The sequence below is a fragment of the Siphateles boraxobius genome, unplaced genomic scaffold, assembly GCF_051911475.1.
Source record: "Siphateles boraxobius isolate OS27281-9 unplaced genomic scaffold, OSU_SipBor_1 21, whole genome shotgun sequence".
Classification (NCBI taxonomy): Eukaryota; Metazoa; Chordata; class Actinopteri; order Cypriniformes; family Leuciscidae; genus Siphateles; species Siphateles boraxobius.
The window spans coordinates 2005001-2031620 of record NW_027508822.1 but is presented as its reverse complement, the minus strand read 5'-3'; the positions used below and the strand labels follow the sequence as shown (position 1 = coordinate 2031620).

The following is a 26620-nucleotide window of genomic DNA, read 5'->3' as shown; positions in this document are numbered from 1 at the left end:
TGTGAAACCAGACCAACGCTGCGGAGGGCGCCGGGAGCAAACACGCTCGGCCTCGGACCGCAGCAAACGAGTCCAGTGTAAAAGCCCCCTTAAAGGTAAGTTGCTAACTAGTTACCAGTGCGGGGGTGGCTTGAATCTGTTGAATGGTGTTTTAACGCTACGCTGTCACCTGGTGAGACGCAATGCTATAAAGTAAATAAACAATGTCCCCGTCTTTTACTCTCACAACGAGCTTATCATACTCGTTTGCTATATTAGCTAGCTAGCTTTGTTTCATACCTTGTCAGTGGAGTGGAAGCTAATGTGTGCGCCCATCTTACACCGTGTCTGAAGAAAGACATCATTACTAAAGTGAAAGGCTTTACTGGTGTCATTATTGTAACCAGGGTTGCCAGTCGCAAACAATGGAGCGCGCTCTGCTGGATAAACTATGTAGTTACACAATTTACAAACATTTTATCTGCGTTATGTATGTTCTATAAAAAAAAGTTCATATCGGCGGCATATCTGCGTCATATATGCCGATACTGATATATGTGCGACAGGCTCAAATCGGCCGATAGAATGTAGTGACAGTTTGTGGTGAAAATCCATTTTTTAATGGACATGTCATGTTTATGACAGGTTGTGTTGTCTTAGTAATGTCAAGTTGTCATGACAAAGACACTGACAGGTTATGATGTATTGGTTTGTGTCAAGGTATCATAACAAAGACATCTCAAACAATGTCATATTTGCATTAAAAATGTCATAATTGAGCGAATGACACTTAATGACAGTTGTCATAAACATGCATAAAACTTCCTTCATATTCATAACATGTGTCATGTCATGATTATAAAAGTGTCATGTTAGTCTTATGCACACCCCTTCAAGTAAAGTGTTACCAACAATTCCGCCACCGACCTTAAAAAACCTGATCTAAAGTCAGTGGCGCATTGCGCGTTGTCCATAATTCTATTTTAAGCGCGTATGCTTGGCCATAATGTAGCGGGTGCATAACGCGCATACACTTTGATTCTCTCATCAAACCAGATGCAGCAGTTTCTATTTTTGCAAATCATACATTATAAAAAGGAAAAATATTAACACATGAGGGAAATCATTGTGGTTTCCATGAAGATGTAAACAAATTTGTTTTTTTTGTCTAGCTTACACATTTACCCAAATTTTTCAGGCTAATTGTAGTAATGATGTATCAGACCTGTTTGCCCAATACTGGCAAGACACATATGTATATAAGGACATCTGAAAAATTAGTTTGTCCGTCAAAAACCAGGAAAAAAAATCGGTTTCCTCGCTGTGAACCGCTCCTGGCACGCGCCTGGTAAATCAGCCATAATAATAACAATCCGCCATGCAACATGCGCACCTGCTCTTAAAAGGTATGTTGGATGACGCTCTGATTGGTTTATTTCACGTTACGCCCCAAATCACACCTATGAATAATAAAGCTATTTCAGACCAACCCCTTTTAAACTTGCGTCGGGCGCAAGAGTCATTTATCCCGCCGGTAAAATAGCAACAGCGCCCAAGACCCACACACATAGTTACTTTACAAAGACCCGACTTGCGTTTCGCGCTTGATACTTGCGTTTCAGATCGTTAAAATAGGGCCCTTACTGTCACACACATCTTAGATCAAATTTATTCCACAGCAGTTAAATCGTTCCTTTGAATGATTTAATGCATTTTAGTAAAGTCTGAATCTCGTGGGTTTTAAGAGATTTCAACCATGCGGTAAGAGGGTTCGTTCGAAGGTCTCCAAGAAGATGGAGGCCTGTTTTGTCTGTGGTGGGATCAGACAACCTCTGCTGTTATCTTGGTCGGGCTCAAGCTGCGCCCTCTCTGATCCAATCCGTCTTTTCCAAACTACCTAACATTGGCAACGTTTTTCCTTTAGGCTCATCTCTTTAACTGTACGTTCACACCGCCGCCGACTTGAGTTGCAAAGAAGCTCCGCCCCGTCAATGACGCTTGTCAAAAAGTACGGGGAAGCTTGTTGACGCTTTGGCCGCTCTGACGTAGCACACAGCAAAATCCCCAGTGTACATATGTATACTCTTGGTGTACATATAGGTCCAACTACAGGGTGTTAAAAATGAACACTGAAGCAGTGTTGAAGTTAATGAGATAATTAAGTGATGATTGGCCATTAGTGGTGACACCTAATGTTAATAAGAAGAATCATTGAAGGAAAGAGAAACAACAAGAACATAAAAAAGAGAAACACAAGAAATACTGACTTCGAGCCATTAGACATTATTGTACTTATTATTACCAGTGTATTTCTGTCATACATCTACACACATTCTTATTTATATTGAACAGAAGTTTAGATGGTAATGCTTTATGGAATGTTTTGTTTCATGTCACCATTATGGCGATCAGTGTTTGCTTTAGTTGGGCTCTGGACTCTTTGCATTTTAACATTAGTTTTTCTCTGGCTGCTCCAACTCTGTGTTTGTAAAGCACATGAGTCACTGCAAGAGAAACTATGACATGGGCTGTGTATCTCAAAACCATCGTAAGCTTAATTTGATCATACAGCCCTTTTGTTGCTATCGTTCTACGATCAAGTTAGGCTTAAAATGCTTTTGGGAAACACATCCCAGGTCATGATGGTTATTTTTAAATGATGAAATTACAAATCTGTAGTGTCCTGATTCACTCAACCAGCATTATAAACTGATTATACAAAGGTTCTATTCTTTACAGTAGCTAATTCCAGCAGTCCGTTAATAATCTGAAGGTTTTAAAATCCCACACAGATATCAAGAATCTACATATGAATCTCAACAATGGTGACAATCACACGAAAGATTCATATTGCAGTGCATGATGGGAGCCACCAATCAAAATGCATCCATGGCTCCCATCATGCATTGCGGTATGAATAAAGTATACAGCTGAAATGTCCTCTAATTTTCATTGTTTTTTCTGTTTGCATGTTTTTTTTTTTGCTATTGTTTTGTTATGACTTTAATAGCTTGTTTTGTGATGTTCAGAGTTGATCTGTGTGTCACTAGTTTGTATATTGTCACCATTGTTGTGATTCATAAGCTGATTCTTGATGTTTGTGTGTCTAAACACAAGAGCTCCAGTGCACAAAGATTGTTCAAAATTTTTCATATTGCTGTTGGATCTCAAACTGTAGAATCTCAGGGCTACAATCACCAATACTAAAACGCAAGATAAATCATACAGTAAAAGATTTCGACTCTGAATGACATCAGTGAATCAGGTCACTACGTAATGAAAAAGTCATCATCACACCATATTGTTAGCAGGTTTTCTCGTGCAATAACAAATGTGGCTTATAAACACAATGCTGGAGCAGCCAGAGAAAAACTAACAACAAAAAATTAAAAGGTTCAAGAGCCCAACTAAAACAACACTGACCACCATAATGGTGGCTTGAAATGAAAAATTCCATAAAACATTGCCGTCTAAACTTCTGTTGATTCTCAATAACTTTTGTAGATGTATGACAGAAATAAAGTCACACTGGTAATAATAAGTACAATCAAGTACGATCATGAGAGAAGAGAAGTGTCACAACATAAATTGTAAACAGAAAAAAACAAGCAATACATTGACACTAGAAACCTTTATAATAACAGCATTTTTATAACTGTTTTTGGTCACATTTGGTAAAAAAAAAAAAGAATAATGCGCTATTATTATTATTATTTGCATCTAGTGCGTTTGGTCAAATCGGTGTTACCATGAGCAAATAAATTTCATTCCCGCTTAAAATGAGCGTTCGTAAATATTTCCAATAAAAGTTGCGCTCATCCTCAAATGTGTATCACTGCATCATTATGGATCATCGTGAAGTTGTTGTGTTCGGTGGTGCTGTATTGTATTTGCGGAGAAGACGTCGGACTCAGAACAAAATGTTTTGGTAGGAACGAAAGTTTACATCGTATGTTTCTCCGGAATCAGCCAGCGCGGAGGACGTCTATATTCCGATTGGTTGCTGGCGTTTTGCCGCTGCTTGCTGCTGAACCCCCTCATAGCTCATTACCATAAAGTTGAGCTACTTTCAACTTTCTGATTGACGCTCAGGTCGGCCAAAATGTGACGCCGATGGATTTGACGCTCCGTGCAGCTGAGAGAAGCCAGGTTCCATTGAAAATGAATGACTTCCGGTAACTTTGGAAGCTCAAGCAGCGGTGTGAACGTACAGTAAAGCTAGCATGGCCTTAAAATACTTAGCTCGGGGGTTCGTTAGTTAGCTCTGACTGGAGCCCACTTCATTTATGGTCCTAGAGTTTGGAATTATGTTTGAACAAATTATTCAAACATAATTTATTTAAATATTAAGAGTTCAAGTTCATTTTCTCAATATAAGTTATCACATGGAAAACAATTTAGTTAATAATGCCATAATGCCATTTTATTAAATGTAACCACTATCAGACCAAAAATTAAATTAAATTCACTTTATTAATAAATGTAATAAATTCTAAAATACAAAAAGGGTAAAGTAAACCAACTTAACAAATGTAAAGAAGTAAAGTTCGCTTTCGTAGTCACTTCGAGTTACGTTGAATGATGACGAAATAGGGTTACATATGGCGCTCGGAATGTTCCATTCGGCGACGAGACTGACAAGCACGACAGATAACACACGTCTATACCTGCGTGTACGTCTCCATTTGTTTTACATGGAGACGTACACGCAAATATCACGTCACATAGACACGTCAAGAACGTAGCTGTTGATCTCTGCAGACGTCACGTTGGCGTCACGTTAGAATTTAACGTGTGAATTACATCTGCACGTCTGAACGTCTGCCACAATCTAAGTTTATAAACGTGACTGCGTCTGCCATACGTCTGGAGCTATCTATTTTTCCTTATTTTCTCATACATTTACGTCTATAGACATTATCATAGATAATCTTATTTTGGCACAGTTTATGTCCCACATAGCAAGATTATGTCGGCCCAGATCCGGCCCAAATCTGGCACTAGTGGAATGCGGATCTGGCCCACATGCAGCGTGGAATGACGGGCCTTGGGTGGCCCACTCCTGTTTGCCAGATCTGGGCCACAAGCAGGCCATAGCAATGCCACATGTCAGCCAAGAGTAAAGAAATAAACCAGAACTGGACCTTATCTGAGTCACAATTTCTGATTAGATATCTGTTCTGTCAAACGTTTGAATGATTGAAGAGACTTTTGTTCTCCTAACATTCGGCTGTACCTTTTGATTCACTTCAGTCGTTGTAAGGTCATGATTGAGAACATGGTTCGCAAAAGTGTCCTTTATTTCATTAGAAACATCCACAATCTTGCCCTCTTCCGTACCCCTCCACCACACTCCCTTCTCCTCCCCTTCTTCCCGGCTGTTGACCCTGTGTGTGACCTTGCTGTTCTTCCATTATCTGAATGTGTAACACAGAGTTGTGCTCTGTCTATATGCTTGCCAGATGAAGCTTCGTGAGATGCACCTCTGAGATATTTCATAGAACTGGTTGATTTAATGCTTTACATTCCCCTTCATTAGTGAAATGCAAAATCTCATTAAAACACTAAAACATTAAAATATAGCATGTCATGGGAACCAACAACAGCACAAACATTTAGGCTGTTCCCCTATATGTATATTTATAACGCAGCCACTTTAAATTCACATAGCCTAATATTTCACTTCTGGGTAACAGAAATAGTATATATATTTTTTAAATACGATGAAAATTAATTGCCAACTGAGACACAAAGTTGAGGAAAAATAAGTATTGCGTTCAGACGGGCAGACGTTCTCCACACACACGTTAACACGTCTTTAAGCTTGGTTAGGAAAGAAATGACACAAAGCGAGCGCCATACACACACACACGCACACCCCACACCCACACCCCACACACACACCACACCACACCCCACACACACACACCACACCACACACACCACACCACACACACCACACCCCAGACACACACAACACCACACACCCCACACACACACCACACCACACCCCACACACACACACACACACCACACACCACACCACACACCCCACACACACCACACACCACACCACACCCCACACACACACCACACCATACACACCCCACACACCACACACCACACCACACCCCACAACCACACCACACCACACCACACACACCCCACACACCACACACACCCCACACACACACCACACCACACACCACACCACACCCCCCCCCCACACACACCCCACACACACTCCACACCACACACACACCCCACACACACCACACCACACACACCCCACACACCCCACACACACCACACCACACACCACACCACACCCCACACACACACACACATACCGCACCACACCCCACACACCACACCACACACACACACACCCCACACACACACCACACCACACACCCCACACACACCACACACCCCACAACCCACACACACCACACCACACACCACAAAAAAACTCTATTCAGGTGAATTCTCAGGAGTTTTGCAGGGAGACGAGGGATATGCATGCCTGCCTTATCTCTTGACTCCCTATCAGGAGGAGTATGAGGCACATGAGGCCGTTTTTGAAGACAATGAAACAGGCAGGGTTATAAGAGATGGTTGTAAGAACTGATCTTCCTGTTAAAATAAAACTCAGCCTACAATAAAGCCATAAAACGCAACCTGGACAAGATTGCAAAGAAAGAGCAACAGGACATTGTCCTGTCCAAACATTTGCCCCTTATCTCTGTATTATGACAGTTTAATAATAATATACTTTATAAAGACAGTACCATCACGGAGCCATCTTTGGAAAAATAATATAAAGTATATTATTATTAAACTGTCTGTACACTTACAAAGTTCTCAGTGCTTCGGTTTGTATGTAGAGACCCTCATTAAGCTACCGTGTTAGTGTGGGGCTATTTTGAGCCTTGTTAGTGCACTCTCAGAAAAAAAGGTACGAAAGCTGTCACTGGGGCTGTACCTTTTCAAAAGGTACACTTTAGTACCTAAAGGGTGCATATTGGTACCTTAATGGTACATATTAGCACCTGAAATCAGAGGTGGGTAATCCAGGGGTCAGAAAGTAAAAGTCCTGCCATAGTTTATTCCACCCATGAACTCAGTCAGCTGATTTCACTAATTAGTTATATCTCCTGTCTGAATTAGCAAATCCAGGTCAAGTGATTGGAACAAAATACGAAGGAGGACTTTTACTTTCTGAACCTGGACTTTACACCTCTGCATAGCAATGCCACATGTCAGCCAAGGGCAAAGAAATAAACCAGAACTGGACCTTATCGTAGCCAATAATAAACAACTCCACAAACAGCATTACCAGCTTCACTTATTACTAACCAGACTGACTTTATTTCTGTCAGACGTCTACACAAGTTTTTATTGAGAATTAACATAGGTTTAACTCTGTTTTTCATTTGAAGTCACCATAACAGTGATTTGTGTTTCCATTAGTTGGGGTCTTAACTCTTATTGTATATATTTTTTTTTAGCTGCTGTGACAGTGTGTTTGTCAAACACATTTGGAGCAGCAAAGAAAGCAAAAGTGAAATGAGATCATGTGATGATGGTTACCTGTTGGTGGTTTAATAATCTTCATGAAACAGACTGATTCACTGAGATATTTTAATCTAACAATTGTTTTTTTCACATCACATACCTTGTGTTACTGCAGCATGAGATCAAGCAATAATATAACAATAAGTTAGAAGACCTTAACGAACATGAGCACAAAAAAGTCAGTTTATAATGACACACACAGACATAAACAATCAGCGTACAAATCGCAACAATGGTGACAATCAAAAGTACTACGCTGCAATGTGTGCTGGATACCACCGTAGTACAAAATTCCCAGCATGCATTGCAACATTAATAAATAATGCTGAATTGTCCTATAATTTTGTTTGATTCTAAATATTTGCTATTATTTTTTTCTGTTGTTTTTGTTGTGAATTAGTAGCGTTTCAGTGATGTTCTGAATTAATCTATTTATCTAAATATTTGTGACTGTCACCATTGTTGAGATTCATGTGCTGATTGTTGATATCTGTGTGTGTCAGCGTAAGCCAAAATTTTTTAATTCATTTTTGGTAAAATGTCTAAACTGATTGTTACATTGCTGGATCTCTTGCTACAGTAATACAGGGTTTGTGATGTGATTATATTAATGGAACAAGATAATTGTTAGATTATAAAAATCTCAGTAAATCAGTCTACTTCATGATGATTATTAAACCATCACTAGGTAACCATCATCACCTGATCTTATTTCACTTTAGTCTCCTTTGCTGTTGCAGATGTGTTTAACAAACACACTGTCACAGCAGCCAAAAGAGACAAAATATATAATAAGAGTTAAGAGCCCAACTAATGGAAACACTAATCACTGTTATGGTAACTTCAAATGAAACAGAGTTAAACCTCTGTTAATTCTCAATAAAACTTCTGTAGAAGTCTGACAGAAATAAAGTCAATCCGGTTAGTAATAAGTGAAGCTGGTAATGCTGTTTGTGGAGTTGTTTATTCCTCCTCTGCAGAGATCATCACAGATTTAATGTCTTCTTTTCTCTTCCAGTTGATTTCATCTAAGGCTGTAGCTGAAATTACTCCATATTTAATATACACATATGTTTTGGCTACGATAAGGTCCAGTTCTGGTTTATTTCTTTGCTCTTGGCTGACATGTGGCATTGCTATGCAGAGGTGTAAAGTCCAGGTTCAGAAAGTAAAGTAGTATTAGTATTTTATTCCAATCACCTGGATTTGCTAATTCATACAGGAGATGGAACTAATTAGTGAAATCAGCTGATGGGTGGAATAAACATATGGCAGGACTTTTACTTTCTGACCCCTGAATTACCCACCTCTGATTTCAGGTGCTAATATGTACCATTAAGGTACCAATATGCACCCTTTAGGTAATAAAGTGTACCTTTTGAAAAGGTACAGCCCCAGTGACAGCTTTTGTACCTTTTTTTCTGAGAGTGTGGTATTAACTAGCGATCTCCTTTAGCTTATTATATGCCCTATATTCTAGCATTATAAGAATCACTGTTATGGTGACAAATGAAACAGTTAAACCTGTTAAATTCTCAATAAGAACTGTCAAAGACGTCTGACAGAAATAAAGTCAGTCTGGTTAGTAATAAGTGAAGCTGGTAATGCTGTTTGTGGAGTTGTTTATTCCTCCTCTGCTGAGATCTTCACAGATTTAATGTCTTCTTTTATCTTCAGTGGATTTCATCTAAGACTGTGTCTGAAGTAAGTTGTAGTTCTTGTGTTTCTGCTCGTCTCTTTTTCTGTTCTCTTCTTTCCTTCAGTGATTCTGCTTGTTAACAGGCTTTATTAAGGCTGCAATTACTTCATATTTAATATACACAGATTTTGTGGCTCAGATAAGGTCCAGTTCTGGTTTATTTCTTTGCTCTTGGCTGACATGTGGCATTGCTATGGCCTGCTTGTGGCCCAGATCTGGCAAACAGGAGTGGGCCACCCAAGGGCCGTCATTCAACGCTGTATGTGGGCCAGATCCGCATTCCACAAGTGCCAGACTTGGGCCGGCTCTGGGCCGACACAATGTTGCTATGTGGGAATATAATCCATGTGTAGAAACTCTTCCAGAAGACATTTGATATCTGCTTTACAGACGCTCATGTGCAAATACTTTCTGTTTCACCAAACTGGAGCTGATGCTAATATAACTTTACAATACTTTAAAAACTGTTTAAGAATTGGGGAGTCATGGATAGTGGATAACGTTTCAATAACAAAACAATTGTATTCCTAATAATTGTATTAATAGAATTGAACTGCATGCAGGAACATCTAAAATAAAGAAGTGAAACTGTAAGGCTCTCGTGTGCAAAAGTAGAGCCTATTCACTGTGTTCAGTCTGAGGCATTTAGAGCAGATGTGTGGTGAACAATACACTTACTTTTCAATATACTTTCATGGCTGCGTACAATGGATGTGTGTGTTTTTAGCGTGTAGCTTCGCTGTTTCATCTCAGTGTTATTCAGACATTATGGGACTTTACGTGTTTAGTGTGACGTTGGGCTACCAAGGCTGGCTCTGTTTGGTCTCTGTGTTTTAACAGATTTGAATAGATGTGTGTTGTGTTTAAGGTCCTGCATGTGTTTAGACAGGCTGAGTGACAGCAGTAACAGCTCTCGCACAAACCTTCGCTGCTTTGAGTCCCGTCACAGTCTAATGCCCACGTGTGCTTGAAGTTTCTTTCTTTGGTCATGTTGAGATTGTTTCGTTGTGTGTTTATGTTTGTGTATTTATGTTATGTACTACTGTCGCCAGTCCCTGTGTAGTGATTCTTACAGTTCTGCAACAGTCTCCATCAATTGTATTGATTACCGCCATGAGGTAGTAGTGGTTTCAGCCATTGTGAAATAATAATTAATATATTAATAAATTCATATTAATATGACCTGTAATTAGCTTTGAGTTTGGTGTGATCTTTATACTTTTCTGACAGTATAATTCTTTCTTACTGTCTTTAAAGTTTATGGTTCTTTTGTTTATAGAGTATATCGTAATTTTTGTTTTTTTTACAGTTGATTATTTTATTTTCTGTCTAATGCGACCACTCTTTGTTTCTTCTTTTGTGCAGGAGCTGAGCTCTTCCTGAAGCGGTTTGGTTCTTTGCTGCACGTTGGGCTTTACTTCACCAAGGGTTGTCACTATTTCTGTGTCATTATTTGCAGTGAACTTTGTGGGTGTGATTGTGATTGGCCGGGTATTTTTGTGTTGTCAAACTCGCCCACTCTCACATATGACCCTCAGACCCTGCAACGAATGTTCATTTTCTTTTCTTTTTTCTGTTTCATTCAACTAATGACAGATTTGATCGTTCACTTCCAGTAATAAAAGATTGTTGGCCAACTATTTTAGCTTTAATAATAGATTATTTTTTTGAACAGGAACTCATGCCTCTTTCCCTTTTCTAAGTGGAACTTGTGTCTTTATTTGGATTGTTTTTCCCGTTATTTCAGGGTGACATAGTCGCTAAGAATCGAGCCACTTGCTACATAAGCATTAATGAAAAATACATTTGTACTGAAATCCACTTGAATTCAAGTGAAGCAACACTTCTCCGGGTTTCATCACTCACTCTGTCAGATCAGAGGAAGTGAATAACCACAAGAGGAGCTGATGATGTTTAAAGGAGGAGCTGTAACTATATATAATGAAGAGAAAGACTGACAGAAACAGAAATGTCTGATAAGTGTGATCTGTGTCTGCTGGGACTGATCATTCTCTCTTCACTTCTCACAGGTAAAGAAATCTGTATTTTCTCTAAAGACATTTAGTTGAATTAGTCTGGAAAGAGTTCATTTGAACATACTAAGTTTATTCTTGCACACATTCACGTTGTGATCTCAGAGTTGTGAATTGATACACACAGATCATACTGTATTATTCCTTATACTGGACATAGTGTCACTCAAACATCTGATGATGAAGAATTATCTTCATATTAAGAGTGTGTCAGTGATTTGAACAGCTCTCTGATAAAGACTAATAGTTTATTCTGGAGAGTGTGTTGTTTGCTTTTAGTGAGAATAAAACGTTTTATGCTTTCATTTCTTAATTTGTATCATAATGATCACTGAGATATACTGTGTTTCAGGCACCAGTGGAGTGGATGATGATCATGTGTTCATCAGTTCTGGTGTAAATGTCTCTCTGTCCTGTAATAATAATAATGCTCTTTCTGACTGCAAATCTAAAACTACATGGATCTACAGCAGCTTCAGTCATACAGGGACAGTTGAACTGATTACTTTAGGGATAATGAAGAAAGACAAAGAGAGACATGAGAGACTGAGTCTGGAGTCTGACTGCTCTCTGAACATCAAGAACGTCACAGGAGAAGATTATGGATCTTACAGCTGCCAACAATACGTGAATGGACAGAAACAAGGAACTGATGCACGTGTTTTTCTGCATGTTCTTCATGGTAAGTTTATGATTATGTGGTCAAATTACTGTAAAATTCTTCCTTTAAACTCAGATGATGATTGAAGAGTCTGTGATTTGTGTCTTGTGTTCAGTTTCAATGTCTCCATCATCATCATCATCTTCATCTTCACAGACTGAGATCAGTCCAGGCCGCTCTGTGACTCTCTCCTGTCAGTTGTATTTAGGTACTGTATTCTCCTGTGATGATCGGGTCAGTTCTGAGGGAGTTGAGCTGTTGTGGGTGAATCAGGCTGGTGTTGATCTGAAGACAGACTCCAGATATCAGATATTATCATCATCACATCAACATCACTGTATCATCACTCTGACTACAACACTCCTGAAAGAAGATAACAACAGAGAGTGGAGATGTCAGCTTACTCACAGAAATCAAGTCAACACCTCAGTCACACACACTGTCAAGTATTCAGGTGAGAAAACAGTCTCATGAATCACTGTTAGAAGTTATCCTGTGTGTTAAGTAGTTAAAATATAATGGTAATATTGTACAGTATGAATAATCTAAACAAACATTCATCTTTACTGCTCCAGCTGATCCAGCGACAGAGAGTCCTTCTACAACAGGTACATGATGATGATGATGATGCTTTTAAGACATTGATGATTTTATTTACTGAACAGCTTTGTCTAACATAAATATATAGGAAATATGAATGTTACCATATAGACACTCTACCACATTATATAAATAATGAATAATGTGAGAGTTGAGTTGACCTTTTCCTTTTGTTTCTTGAGAGGAGAGCAATAAACAATAAATAAATCAGAGGGCATTAATCTACAGTTAGAGGAAGATCAGAATTGCTTGAAATCTCATTCGGTGCCGATGGCTTTTGTCTTTGTGTATAATTGTCCCCAATCTGTCCTGTCCGTCTCTGACTCTGTGCTCGATCTCTTCTTCAGTCATAGTGATTTCTGTCGCTGCAGTCGCTGTTTTCCTTCTTGCTCTTCTCTGGCTGATCTGCAGAAAAACAGCTGGTGAGTTTTCAGATTTACTCCTTTACAACAATTAAAAACAGTTCAGATGAGCAAACAAACACATCATGTTCAGATTGTAAGTATCATGGAAACATGTGGATTATATGAAATTCTCAAACAGAAGTTTATTCCAGCTGAGCATTCCTCTAATGTCAATCTCAAAGAGTTATCAAGGAAAACAACAATCGATCCCTTTCTAAATGTTTACTCGTATTGCCTCTTTGCTAGTCGCTATGGGGGGAACTTCTTTTCTCTGAATTTTGAAGCCTTTAATTAAAAAACACAGTGCCACTGCACACCTCTGATCGGTTGGTTTGTCAGTGGGAACTGCATGAATCTATGGCGAAGCAGCGTGTCTGCGGCAGCCAATCGTGGCAGAGCTCAGAGAGAGCGCAGAAAAGCCGAAAGGCACAGGGCATGTGCCTATAAAAGCAGCTCATATTCACCATAGGAATCAGAAATATTCTCCTTTAGCGACAAACTTACCTGGTCGAAGAAGCCAAGCAGCGGAAACGAGTGCTCTCCTGCAATCAAGTAGACCAGCAGACTTTGATCAGCGCATGCTACGGTCAGCTGACTTCACAGTCTCCCCTGCGGCAAGCATCTTAAAAGAGTACATTTTGCAAATTTTCAGCAACATTGTTGCAAATTTCGGGCAGTGATTGTGGCCCCTCTGCACCCACAGTGAGTAGTTGCCTGTCTGGGGAAATCCCACGCTAAAGCTTGTCTCTTTGGATCTTTGTGATGAAAGTCTGTCATTGGCGGCTTCTAACGCAGAGGATTGGTCAAACTCAGTGGATGACCCCCCCCCCCCCCCCCCCCCGCCTCCAAGGCTGGTATTGATGTCAAACTTTTTCGCTTTCTAAGTGGTTGAAGAGCTTGGACTGGTCTGTCCCTGAGGAGCCCACTCGCAACTCACTAAGTCTTGGTGCGCCTAAGCACATCTTCATCCACCGTTCTTATTACCATTGATGGTGCCGTGGAAAAAGGGTACGAGAGCAGCCTGCCCCCCCTCGAAGAATACCTCTGTCTGCCCACTGCCATTGGATGGAAAGTTGGCTCATCCAATAAAGCCTTGCAGGACGACTTCAGGACGGGCTTACACGTCCTTTGGCTAAACAGGCTTAGCTCTTCATACCATGGTGGACCCTTTATCATGCGAAGTACCTCTGGTACTCTCCTCCTTACAAGAGCTCACCACACTCCCGTGGCCGGCCAGTCTCTGGATAGAAGCAACCTGGGTCGTCCGCTTCCTGAAAGGGGCAAGGAGGCTCAACTCGCCTCGTCCTCTTACCGTACCCTCTTGGGATCTATCTACGGGATCTATCTATCTTCCTGGGCGTGATCCGGTGGTGTGTCTATTGGTTACATCTGTGCGGCGGCCGGCTGGTCCTCGCTGACCACCTTCGCCAGATTTTTCAAATTGAAGATCACACAGGCACAAATCCTCTGTCTAGCTGGAGTTGACCTCAGAGGGAACTCAACCCACTATAACTTCAGTCCGAGCCCCTTTTTTGCTCTGCATAACTTTCCCTTCCCTAGACCTACCGCCGAGGGACCCTTACCCAACCATCCCAGGCTAGGGCCACAGAATATGTCGTTATGCTCACATAGGTTGGTTCTAGCGTCTAGCAAAGATGCAATACGAGTAAATGTTTAGAAAGGGAAAGTCTTGGTTACTTATGTAACATCGGTTCCCTGAGATAACGGGAACGAGTATTGCGTAGATGTCGCTAAAAGACTGGCGTTCGTCACTTCTGTCAAATTAAACCTGATTCCTTTGGCAAAATTAGCTGATTTTATAGGCAGGTGCTCCGCCCCTATCTGCGGGTCTCTGCACTCTCTCGGTGGGACGTGCCGTGATTGGCAAATTCAGACACGCTGCTTCGCCATAGGTTAATGCGGTTACCACTGACCAGCCAATAGACACGCTCAGATCGCTGCACTGTTAATGGCTGTGCAGTGGCGCTGCGTTTTTGAATTAAAGGCTTCAAAATTCTGAGAAAAGGAGTTTCCCGATTGGCGTCTAGCAAAGACGCAATACTCGTTCCCGTTATCTCAGGGTACTGAGGTTATGTAAGTAACCGAGACATTTTTATTACTCACTTTAATGATTGCACAAAATATTATTGTTAAGATTCTGTGTTTTGCACATGTGTGTTTTACCATGAATAGTCATATTTCATGAGGCACTTGTTTTCAGATAATAAAAGAGGGAGTGACGACTCTGTGGTGAGTTCAGTAATGCAGTGATTTAAATTTGATTACTTTCATTAAAGCTCAATAAAGTGTAATTCGTGCAGTTTAACTGTTTGTTGTCTGAAGGTCAAAGATGAGAATGAACATAAAGAGACGTATGAGACGATAAACATGTCCATTCCTCCGGCTGCAAGAGCCAATGTGAGTCACTAAATCTTCAAACATTACAGTCACTGTCTGTTCAATCATGTGATTTAAAAGCTTTTGTGTTATTCTACATATTATAGTGAGAGATATGTCTGTTCTGTGTGTTAAACTTTACTCTCTGCATGTTTGCATTGATGTTTAGGAGCAGACAGATGATGTGACTTATTCTGAGGTCACTTCTTCCAATACAAAGCCAGTAAAATCACTCAATGTGAGTCGATACCAGCACATGAGTTTGACTCTCAGATAAATGAAGCTCATGCTCTAATAATAATAATAATAATCGCTGCAGTTCAAACATTGATGGACAGAATCTGTGCTGTTCTTTCAGGATCATAATGATACAGTGACTTATGCTGCCATCAGATGAAGAGAAGATAAACCGCAAGATGAACTTTACGCCTCTGTGAACTAGAACAAGACCTTCACAAATGAACATTAATGATACAGATCATGAGCTCATCATATCAGGATATCTGGTGTTTGGAGGAAATATATATTTGTGTGTGAATGAGCAGATATTTGTTGAATGTATTGTGAATATGAATGAGATTTATTGTGAATCATCATCTGGTCTGTTTTATTAGATTTTACCTAGTTATAGAAGTTACCAGTGTGATGACTGAAATGTTCTTACATGTACTCTCTAATGTCTGTATTTGATATCTGCAGGGCTGGGTACCGAGTTCGGTACCTACCGGTTTTTAGGTACCGAACGAATTGCCTCGATACTACCGATTATCGAAACATGTCTCGTTTTTCGGTACCAAGTTTCGGTACCTATAGGTTAATCTCGTCAACTTCAGTGGAACAATAAACATGCAGCATGATTGGCTGTGACGGAAAAACACTAGTTTACGTGGCTGCCCAGAGACGTGGCTCGTCGCATGTGAGGCTGTATAGGCCTATAGTGTGTGTGTGTGAGTGTGTGTGTGTAAGCGTCCAACCCAGATAGATAGAAAATATGTGGAAATGATCAAAAGTGTACCTATGTACCCGACTCGATGCCATAAGCACACGATGCAATATTTTCGACAAGATAATTGCTGCCAAGACCGGTAACACGGTAAATCTGATAAGGCACTTAAAAGCGCACAGAATACACTCGAGAGTAGAAAGTTTATCAGCCTTCGACTACAAGAACTGGAGCGCGTCACATATAAACCAAAACTCAGCGTATAGGATACTTGCCTTACAGACATGAGAAATAGTTCTATATATGTTCAAAATATGTCTACTTTTAAACGAAACAATTAGAAATAAATAGTTTGATTACCTAATCCATATAGGCGAGCGCGCGTTCACTACTGCAGAAATGACGAGTCAGCATCGCAAATTCGCAATAATCATCTTTGCACCCAACACGTTTAGTAAACACTTGTTCATTAATAAACAATTAAAATATCTCCTTGCTATCGTTTCCCGACACATCCATAATCATTAGGCTACTTTTGCCAGGGCTTTGCGCAAGCTTCATGTGTGCTGAGCGCGAGGCATATATCCCGCACCCCAGTAGCCTATATTTAATTCAATTCACATTTATTTGTATAGCATTTTTCACAATACATATCGTTTCAAAGGAGCTTTACAGAAAATGCATGTGTCTAAATTACAATTTACAGTGATCTGTTATCAGGGGTGACTGTGTGTAATGCATTTCAATTAATTTTCATTCAGTTTCATTGTTAAACAATGCATTAAGGCAGAAACAATGAGCTCATTGAAGTAAAGAATACATGCTGTTAAATGATTAGGAAACATAGAAAACTTTAGCATTGGTGCTTTTTTACAGACTCAAAATATGAGTGTAAAAAAAGTCAACAAACTGAAAAAATAAAAGGTTTTTTTTTAGGTAATGTTATATTGATAAAATTGGTATCGAAAAAAGTATCGTTCAGGAACCGGTATCGAAGTCAAGGTATCGGTATCGAAAATTTTGTTACGATACCCAGCCCTAGATATCTGAGAGGTGACTGAAGCCCATGCCAGAAATACAGTAAAAGTGCTTATGTCACGGTCACCACCTCCTTCACTACATTTCCCAGCATCCTCCTTGGCCCACACCTGCACCTCCTTCACAATCATCTGCAATGTCTTCACCCGAATTGCGGCCCCAAAAAAACCTCTTTGAGGCTTTTAATACTAACCCTGTTTTTTAGGCCACCTTCTACCTATGGGCTGTCATCTTAGCACAGTTAATTCCCTTATAAGGTACTACTTGAGACTTATCCTAGTTCCTTTATTAACATAAGCTTGCGAAAGCACACACCAAAAGCTCTATATGGTAAGTTCCTCTACAGCCCCTTTGACCTCTCTCTAGCTTCACACATTTTCTATGTCTAAAGCAAGAGATGTTCAAAGTTCTCTTTAAAACACGTGGTTTTAACACCCCTAAACATGTCATGTACCTATAGCTACACACATACACTTCTAACAATGACCCTTAAAGCTTAGTTTGAGTTTGCCCTGCAAATTCAACACATCCTCATTTTAACATTGTATGTCATTTTCAACCATAAAACTGAATGCAATGTCTATTATCTTCTTATTTAATCGTTCGGCTGATAATTTTTGTTAAGTGCAGTGCACGATAAATCGGTACGTCTTGAGTTGAGCCTCAGTGGAAGATCTTCGCCTGCGCCTTTCTCTCCTTCTTCTCCGTCTTGCAAGCTCTCTTTGCGTTGTCATTCTGGAGGTGTTCAACTACAAGATCGTATATCGTGAGAGATATTACTACATTGATTACTACATCGATCACAGTGATACTTGTGTGTCTTTTCTGGTGTGTTCCTACTGAAATAAACATTTAGTGCAGCAGCTGCGAGCATGAGGAGAATATGTTGAGTTCATTCAGACCTGAGCGAGTGTGTGTTCGTTTGTGTGATTGTCTCAATGTTTGGAGTGAGAAAAGTTACTGAATGTCAAGACAAAGAATCAAAGTTTAAAATCTGTGAAGGGAATCAATCTCAAGTGTAGGGCCCTCATTAAATTATGGAATTATTGTTAAAAAATAAATAAAATGGGCATATTTGTGGAAAAATATCTAATATTTGAGTTACATGAAAGCTTTTTATTTGTTTTCTTCCTAATTGTCCTTTAAATAGTGGTCAAGCCCCCCCCCCCCCCAAAACAAAAATGGTTTCGCCACTGATCAAAATTTGATGTTGTCATTTGATTTGAAGTTCAGTAGGTTAACGTTACGCTCAAAATGTCCGGACTGCACAAGTCCGGTGCTCAGAAAAGAAAAGAGAAGAAGCAAATAGAGGCCTTCAAGTTGAGATGTCCTAAACAAATATTTTTTAAAAAGGTGGTGACGTTGAAGCTGGAACTAACATTAGTAACTTAAAGTCAATGTAGAGCAAAGTAAGAAACAGCGCAGCCAACGTTAATGAGTGTTGTCAAAGACCCGGTACTTCGGTACCAAGTCGATACTAATTTTTTTTAACGTCACGCCACGGTACCAGGTTTTCTCAAACCCGGTACTTGATGCGTGTGCATGCCCGAAGCGCGTGCAGTTGCGTCCTCTTCATAAAAGTGCTGAGACATTGCGACCGGCGGTGCTGCTGTTGTGGTGGCTTAAATCCACTTGTTGATAAGAAAGGACGAAAGAGGATATTAGCTCATAATAGTGACGTGGCGCGCTCATTTTTACAGGCGCGCAAGTTCATTGTTGCATAGCAACGACAGACGCCAGAGCAGAGAGCACGCGCTTGTGGAAAGGAGAAAGCGGTGCGAACTGCGCTCTCCATGATGACGAGGAAGTATTAGCAAAGAATTCATTGATTTCTAGCCCTTGCATTAGCTTTACTACTAGATATATTTATGGAGATGAGAAATAAAAAGCCGGCTGAAATGCGTCACTGTCGGGATTGGTGAACAGTTAATGGACCAGATCCAAGTCTATTTTTGCTGCGCTGCTCATGCTTAATAAAAAGTGAAAGCACACTTTTGATGGACAAAAAATAAATATGATTTCACACAAAAAGTGCCCAAAATGCACAGATTTTGCATGTCTAGTGTGTTTTAACAAGAACTGCAGTAGGCTATGTAAGTAAAGAAAATTTAAGGCATCTAAGGTTATCCTGTCCCGGGCCCAGGCAAGACTGTCAGCTGGCCTGGTTCCACACATGGACAGATAGGCAGAAACATATCATCTATAGATTATCCAGATGGCACCAAGACCCTGGTTTAGGCACGGGGTGACCCAGCGAGGTCAAGTCTGCGTTTCTCGGCTCAAAACAAGTCATTGCTTCACTCCACGGTGCCAGTTGTTTAGTTCATCAACACTGATCTGTCCATATTTCATTTCTGGGGCCCGGGCTAAATGAGCAAGCACTGTTACTGCATTCCTGGCATGATCAGACCCTTCAGTCCCCTCTCAGATATCAAATACAGATGTTAGGTTTAGGCAGGGACGAAGACAGGTGACAATCCAGTTGCAGCAGTATTTATTGAAAACAAAAACAAAGACAATCCAAATAGAGGGTCAAAACCAGGCGCAGACGCATGAAACATAATTAAAAGAGCAGGAACACAATAGCTTGCAAAGACAACAACCGACAAACCATGACTGAAACACTGGGGAATATATACACAGGATAACAAGAGGTTAACAAGGCACACCTGAAACTCATTAATCACTATGGTAACAAACAAGACAAACAGGAACTAAACGGGGAAGGGGTAGTGATGATTTAAAGGGGCATTCGGCAATTATTTCAACTTAATAAAATTGTTTAGAAATCATTTGGATGGTTTAATAACCTGTTCTGGTGAGAATGGTGACTTTCCCCGGTCCCCCCAACGTTCCCAGGCGGAAAACCAACCTTGCAACATGAGGATTAACGTCCCGGTAAGTTGTAAATAGGAAGTCTCGTGAGAAGCGAGAACGAGCGAGAAACACAAACTGCTTTACGGCAATTCGACATAAACACACACGTCTCCCTCAATGTGTATGATGTATTACCCACCTCGGTACACATAGCTCCACACGATAAAGTTGGCCGGCTCCAATTATAACAAATGCACATGAGCAGCAGTAGAAAGGCGGAGGAGGGGCCGCAAGTGAGTTTTTTTACGGCATTGTTGTGAAATATACGCCTCACAGCTGTAGGGGGAGCTCGTTGACAAAACATGAGACAACAAAAGTGAGAACAGAAAATACATTTCAAAATAAAAGTCCACAACAAGGAACCATGATACAATGATCGTGACAACAGACATAGATAATACATGAAAAGAACATTTCAGTAATCACTCTCAAGGCAAGGTCTTCTTCAAGTGAGATTTTACTTAGTTATAGAAGTTAATATGTAGAAGAAAAACTATTCACTATTGATTAATAACTTGATAATAAATCACTAAAAAAATATATATATATAATAATATATATATATATATATATATATATATACCCACACACACATTGAAGCGGCAGTGGATTCTGGATATGCATTGCAGAAACTAGGACCAATTTTAGTTCTAGGAATTCCTTTTGAGGGAAGTAATATAGGTAATATAAAAATAGTAACTATAGGAACTACCAGTGACGTAAGTAGGGATGCACCAAGTGTTCGGCAGCCAAAATTATTCGTACAAAAGTAGCACAAAAAAAGCACTTTCATTGTTCGGCCGAATAAGTGAAAAGACAGAATAAATTGTACCTACGTTTTAGATGATGCAATCAAATAGCAACCAGCTTGGAGTGAGAGGAGCCTGTTTACACCTGGTGTGTTTTGGTTGATTGGATCAAACGTGGACGATACTAAATACAGGTGTAAATGTGTGTAAAATGTTTTCAGCTTGTCCACTTTAGACGTAAATGCTGTACTTTCCGTTGTTTCCGGTTAACGCTTGTCTATATACAGGATTCGTTACTGCCGACATTTACTGGAAGATTACATTATCCATCATTGCTAGGGGTGCTTTCACACCTGCCTCGTTTAGTTCGGTTGAATCGCACTAGAGTTCGTTTTCCCCCTTGGTGCGGTTCGTTTGGGCAGGTGTGAAAACAGCAATCGCACTCGGGTGCGCACCAAAAGCGGACCAAACAAGCGTACGTCTCGGGACGCTTTAAAGCGAACTCTGGAGTGGTTCGTTTGTGGTGAGAACGTGATCCGACCTCGAACAGACCCAACTGCCAAAGAACTGCGTATTTTTGGACTAAACCAGCTGCCGTAGTCAAACAAAATTATTTGTTTGGATTGTCAATAGCGATTGTCAATTTAGATTGACTTACCGTGTTCTGCACTCTCACTAAAATGTCATCATAAACACTGAAGTTGTCCGCACTGCACAGTGAATTTCTTATTTATAGCGCGTCTAGACTTTGTTGTCTATGTGGGGATTTGCGAAAGGATAAAGCCCGTGCTTTATCGTAATTATGAATGGCAGGTAAAAATAACTGCCATTAAATTAAATATCTTACTGCAATTAGATAAACTGCTGATTCATTACATTAACATGTTACCTCTGTCTCTTCTCTTCCGTTTGGCACTGTATCTATTGCAGACTATAATGCTAATCTAAAATATGTCATGTAAATTTGGCCATCCGTCACAATCAGGTAACTTTCACCACGTCTAGACCTGGCGCGAGCTGCCAGGCCCGTTTCTACGGGGTGCTTGAGTGTGTTAAGTGCCCTCAAACGAAAGAAATGCTGTCTACATTGGATGCAGCGAGGGGTGACGCTACACAAGATTGATGTGCCGGACCAGAGTCGGGGGACTTAGTTAAGTTTTTGTGGAGTTTTTTTGCTTTATTTTGTAGTATTTTGAATTAATGTTTTTAAAATAGTATTAGTCCAAATTCGAAAATTCAGTCGTTCACTCATTTTGGCGCCCCTATTGAATGGCGCCCCTAACATTTGCCTAGTCCGCCTCATAGGCGGCCTTACCTATGTTTCACCCGTTTCAATTGAAACAGCCCCGCCCTCCAAGGGGGCCCCCAAAACACCGGCGAAAATCCCATTCATTTTCTCCATAGGATATTGATTTTCAGCCATAATGTCTAAACCATCCGAGGTAGACTGACCACAAGCTACGAGATTGTGAAACGAAAGTTTCTGCTCCTATAAAAACCACAAGTCAGTATGAAATCAACAAAAAACGTGTTTTATTTGCGATCTTCTGGAGAAATACTGTTTTACTGTCTATGGAAATACTACACTTCCCACAATCCTAAGCATAACACTGAGGTCTCTGATTGTTCGAACTCGCGGTTACCATGGCGACGTTTACCTCCCCCGAGAACGGCTTAAGTGATCTGAAGCATAATACCCGTAGTTTATTTGTTTATAAATTTGCCTCTTCTGCCGTTAAGTTAAAATGTTATTTTGAGCAGGAAAATAATTTTACGAGGAAAATGAAACGTAGGCTACATATGCCAGTGGTGCTGAAAAACGAAAAATATATTGGACAACAAAAGAAACGCTTTATTCAGTCTACCAAAAGTGACCTCTTTCTTTGGTCCAGGCGAGATGACAAAATCGCTGGACAAAGATGAACTTATCAGGGCATTCTCAGCACTCAAACACAGAAAGGTGGATTTCTAAAAAGGGCTCAGGTGAAATCTGCGCCTGGTGAGCTCAGCTGCCCACGGTACCTAAATAACGCGAAGCCCATCATTGTTTTTATATTCGGTTCAGTGTCAGTCAGACACGTTTCCTTCTTTGCTTTTGTTAATAATTTAAGTTGAGGGGATGTTTGAGCTGTTTATTTTATGTCAGCCCAGACAGCTGAAAATATACTGCGCTAATCAAATTAGTAGTCCGTGAAAGGGCGAGGCTTATTCCAACGTAAAACGCTGTATAATTTTACATAGTTTTAATCAAATAAGGTTGGATAACTTTTATGTTGAGCTGCCTGTTCTTGAAGCTGAAAGTGAACGTAATAAAATAATATACCATTGATGCAAACCAACAGGAATCCTTGCTTTTTCTGCTCTATTATGTTTATGTTTTATATGAGTAGGGCCCCATATTAGTTATTGAAACGGGTCCCCGAATGCATAAGGCCGCCACTGGTCCGCCTATGCCACGGACCGGCCCTGTGTGCAGGAGCTGAGCACTTCCTGAAGCAGTTTGGTTCTTTGCTGCACGTTGGGCTTTACTTCACCAAGGGTTGTCACTATTTCTGTGTCATTATTTGCAGTGAACTTTGTGGGTGTGATTGTGATTGGCCGGGTATTTTTGTGTTGTCAAACTCGCCCACTCTCACATATGACCCTCAGACCCTGCAACGAATGTTCATTTTCTTTTCTTTTTACTGTTTCATTCAACTAATGACAGATTTGATCGTTCACTTCCAGTAATAAAAGATTGTTGGCCAACTATTTTAGCTTTAATAAAAGATTATTTTTTGAACAGGAACTCACGCCTCTTTCCCTTTTCTAAGTGGAACTTGTGTCTTTATTTGGATTGTTTTTTCCGTTATTTCAGGGTGACATAGTCGCTAAGAATCGAGCCCCTTGCTACATAAGCATTAATGAAAAATACATTTGTACTGAAATCCACTTGAATTCAAGTGAAGCAACACTTCTCCGGGTTTCATCACTCACTCTGTCAGATCAGAGGAAGTGAATAACCACAAGAGGAGCTGATGATGTTTAAAGGAGGAGCTGTAACTATATATAATGAAGAGACATTTAGTGGAATTAGTCTGGAAAGAGTTCATTTGAACATGCTCAGTTTATTCTTGCACACATTCACGACGTGATCTCAGAGCTGGTTTATTGATTTATACAGGACATTTATTATGGCTTCATTTGGATCTAATTCGTTGAGAGAGAGAAAAACAACAAACATTTCCATTACTTTATCATGCCACAATATTTAAGCTTTCACTATGAAAATGATACTGATAACCATCACCTGATACTGGACATAGTGTCACTCAAACATCTGAAGATGAAGAATTATCTTCATATGTGACCTGATCCAGCCAAATGAGTCGCAGTGACCCAAATTTGTATTAATGGAAAGAGGAGACCATAAGCTTTCAAATGATATCCTACTCAAAGTCATACCTTGAATGGTTGTAAAGATATACACATTTGAATTATGCTCGTCTGCCCTCTTTTTCCAATTGAAAACCTGAGAAAATCGCTTTTTTGCCCGTTTTTTGTTGATATCTTTCAAAATCCATTGCATTTAAAGGGATAAACTATTTATTTTACAGCTTCATATGACCAACGACATTAATATATATATATATATATATATATATATATATATATATATATATATACATATATATATAAATGCTATTAAACCAGGCTGAAGCTCAAATTATTTTAAAGTTTTTATGAATAAATAATTTAAAAGGCACTTTTACAAAAATTTACTACAATCAGAAAGATTGAACAGAGGTGCAACATTTTTGCTTGAGAGAGAGGGTGTGTGTGTGTGTGTGTGTGTGTGTGTGTGTGTGTGTGTGTGTGTGTGTGTGTGTGTGTGTGTGTGTGTGTGTGTGTGTGTGTGTGTGTGTGTGTGTGTGTGTGTGTGTGTGTGTCGCATGATACCCTCCCACCCTCCACATTCCTGAGCGCATTGCTGGTCACCAGCAAGTGGATGTGAGAAAAATAAATTTTCTAATAATGTTGTATATTTCACATTGACTAAAGTTGATAAAACAAAATATATAAAATAAAAATATATAATATACATATAAGGGGCATAAATCGCATTTTGACACAAAGAGCTGAGGTGTGAGAGGGAATCACTCGGGGATCTTTTCAGCTTCAAAAAACATTTTTCTAAAGGCCATAATGACTATAAAGTTATATTAAAATGTTAATGTTGAAAATGTTGGGATGCACTACCTGTTTCAGCCGCATACATGCCCATAGAAAATGAATTTTAGTTTTATTTCAATTTTAGTAGCTACAATGCAAATACATTAAAGAACCATATATGTGTTACTGAGCATTAACATGTGTTTCATGCAGCGGAAGATGGAATCACCTATGACAGAAAACTTTCTACATTTTTACATTTTCACTTAGTCTGTTTATAAGCTGTTTCAAAAAAAAAAAAAAATTTCCCACAAGGACAAGGATTTCGGATATTGCCATCTTTGTGGGGATATTTTGACCCTATAATGACACACACACTCACACACTCTCTCTCTCTCTTCTCTCGCTCTCTCTCTCTCACACACACACACACACACACACACACGCACGCACGCACGCACTCACTCACTCACTCTCTCTCTCTCTCTCTCACACACACACACACACACACACACACACACTCACTCTCTCTCTCTCTATTCTCTCGCTCTCTCTCACACACACACACACACACACACGCACGCACGCACGCACGCACTCACTCACTCACTCACTCACTCACTCACTCACTCACTCACTCACTCACTCACTCTCTCTTCTCTCACTCGCTCTCTCTCTCACACACACACACACACACACACACACACACACACACACACACACACACACACACACACACACACACACACACACACACACACACACACACACACACACACACACACACACACACACACACACTCACTCTCTTCTCTCGCTCTCTCTCTCTCACACACACACACACACACACACACACACTCACTCACACTCTCTCTCTCTCACACGCACACCCACACACACAATCTCTTCTCTCTCTCTCACACACACACACTCACTGACTCTCTCTCTCTCTCACACACACACAAACAAACAATCTCTTCTCTCTCACTCTCTCTCTCTCTCACACACACAATCTCTTCTCTCTCACTGTCTCTCTCTCTCACACACACAATCTCTTCTCTCTCTCTCTCTCTCTCTCTCTCTCTCTCTCTCTCTCTCTCTCTCTCAATTCAGTTCAATTCAGAAAGCTTTATTGGCATGACAAAAAAATACATTTTGTATTGCCAAAGCATCAAAACAACATAGAAAATGATTTAGAACATTTAGTACACAAAAATAATAATACTGTTATCATAAAACAATAACAATAAAATAAACAAATATTAATAAATAAAATAAAAGATTTAGAAATCATCTATGTAAACCCCCCCCCCCCCAAAAAAACAACAACAACAACAACAACAACAACAACAACAAAAAAACAAGCAAAAAATACACAAAAGCAAACGATATTGAACATATGTGTGTAGGTCTTAGGCTGTGAGTGTGTGTTTATTGGGTGTTTGCTGGTTTCTGGTCGTCCCTCAGGATGTGGCAAGATGCTACAAATTTTGCAGCTATATTTGAGCAT

General features: G+C 40.0%; 2 protein-coding genes and 1 pseudogene across 3 annotated transcripts in view; 2 read left to right on the top strand and 1 right to left on the bottom strand.

Moving 5' to 3' along the window:
• The window catches only part of LOC143746058 (uncharacterized), a 211342-nt gene that overhangs the window by 31804 nt on the left and 152918 nt on the right, over positions 1 to 26620 (top strand). The gene's annotated exons all lie outside the window — the stretch shown is intronic.
• The window catches only part of LOC143746076 (uncharacterized), a 189292-nt gene that overhangs the window by 149778 nt on the left and 12894 nt on the right, over positions 1 to 26620 (bottom strand). The gene's annotated exons all lie outside the window — the stretch shown is intronic.
• LOC143746048 (uncharacterized) lies at positions 11225 to 15820 on the top strand (annotated as a pseudogene). Its single transcript, XR_013206423.1, has 8 exons — positions 11225 to 11286; positions 11642 to 11971; positions 12066 to 12404; positions 12847 to 12972; positions 15176 to 15204; positions 15298 to 15372; positions 15521 to 15589; positions 15710 to 15820. The product of XR_013206423.1 is annotated as an uncharacterized LOC143746048 (transcript).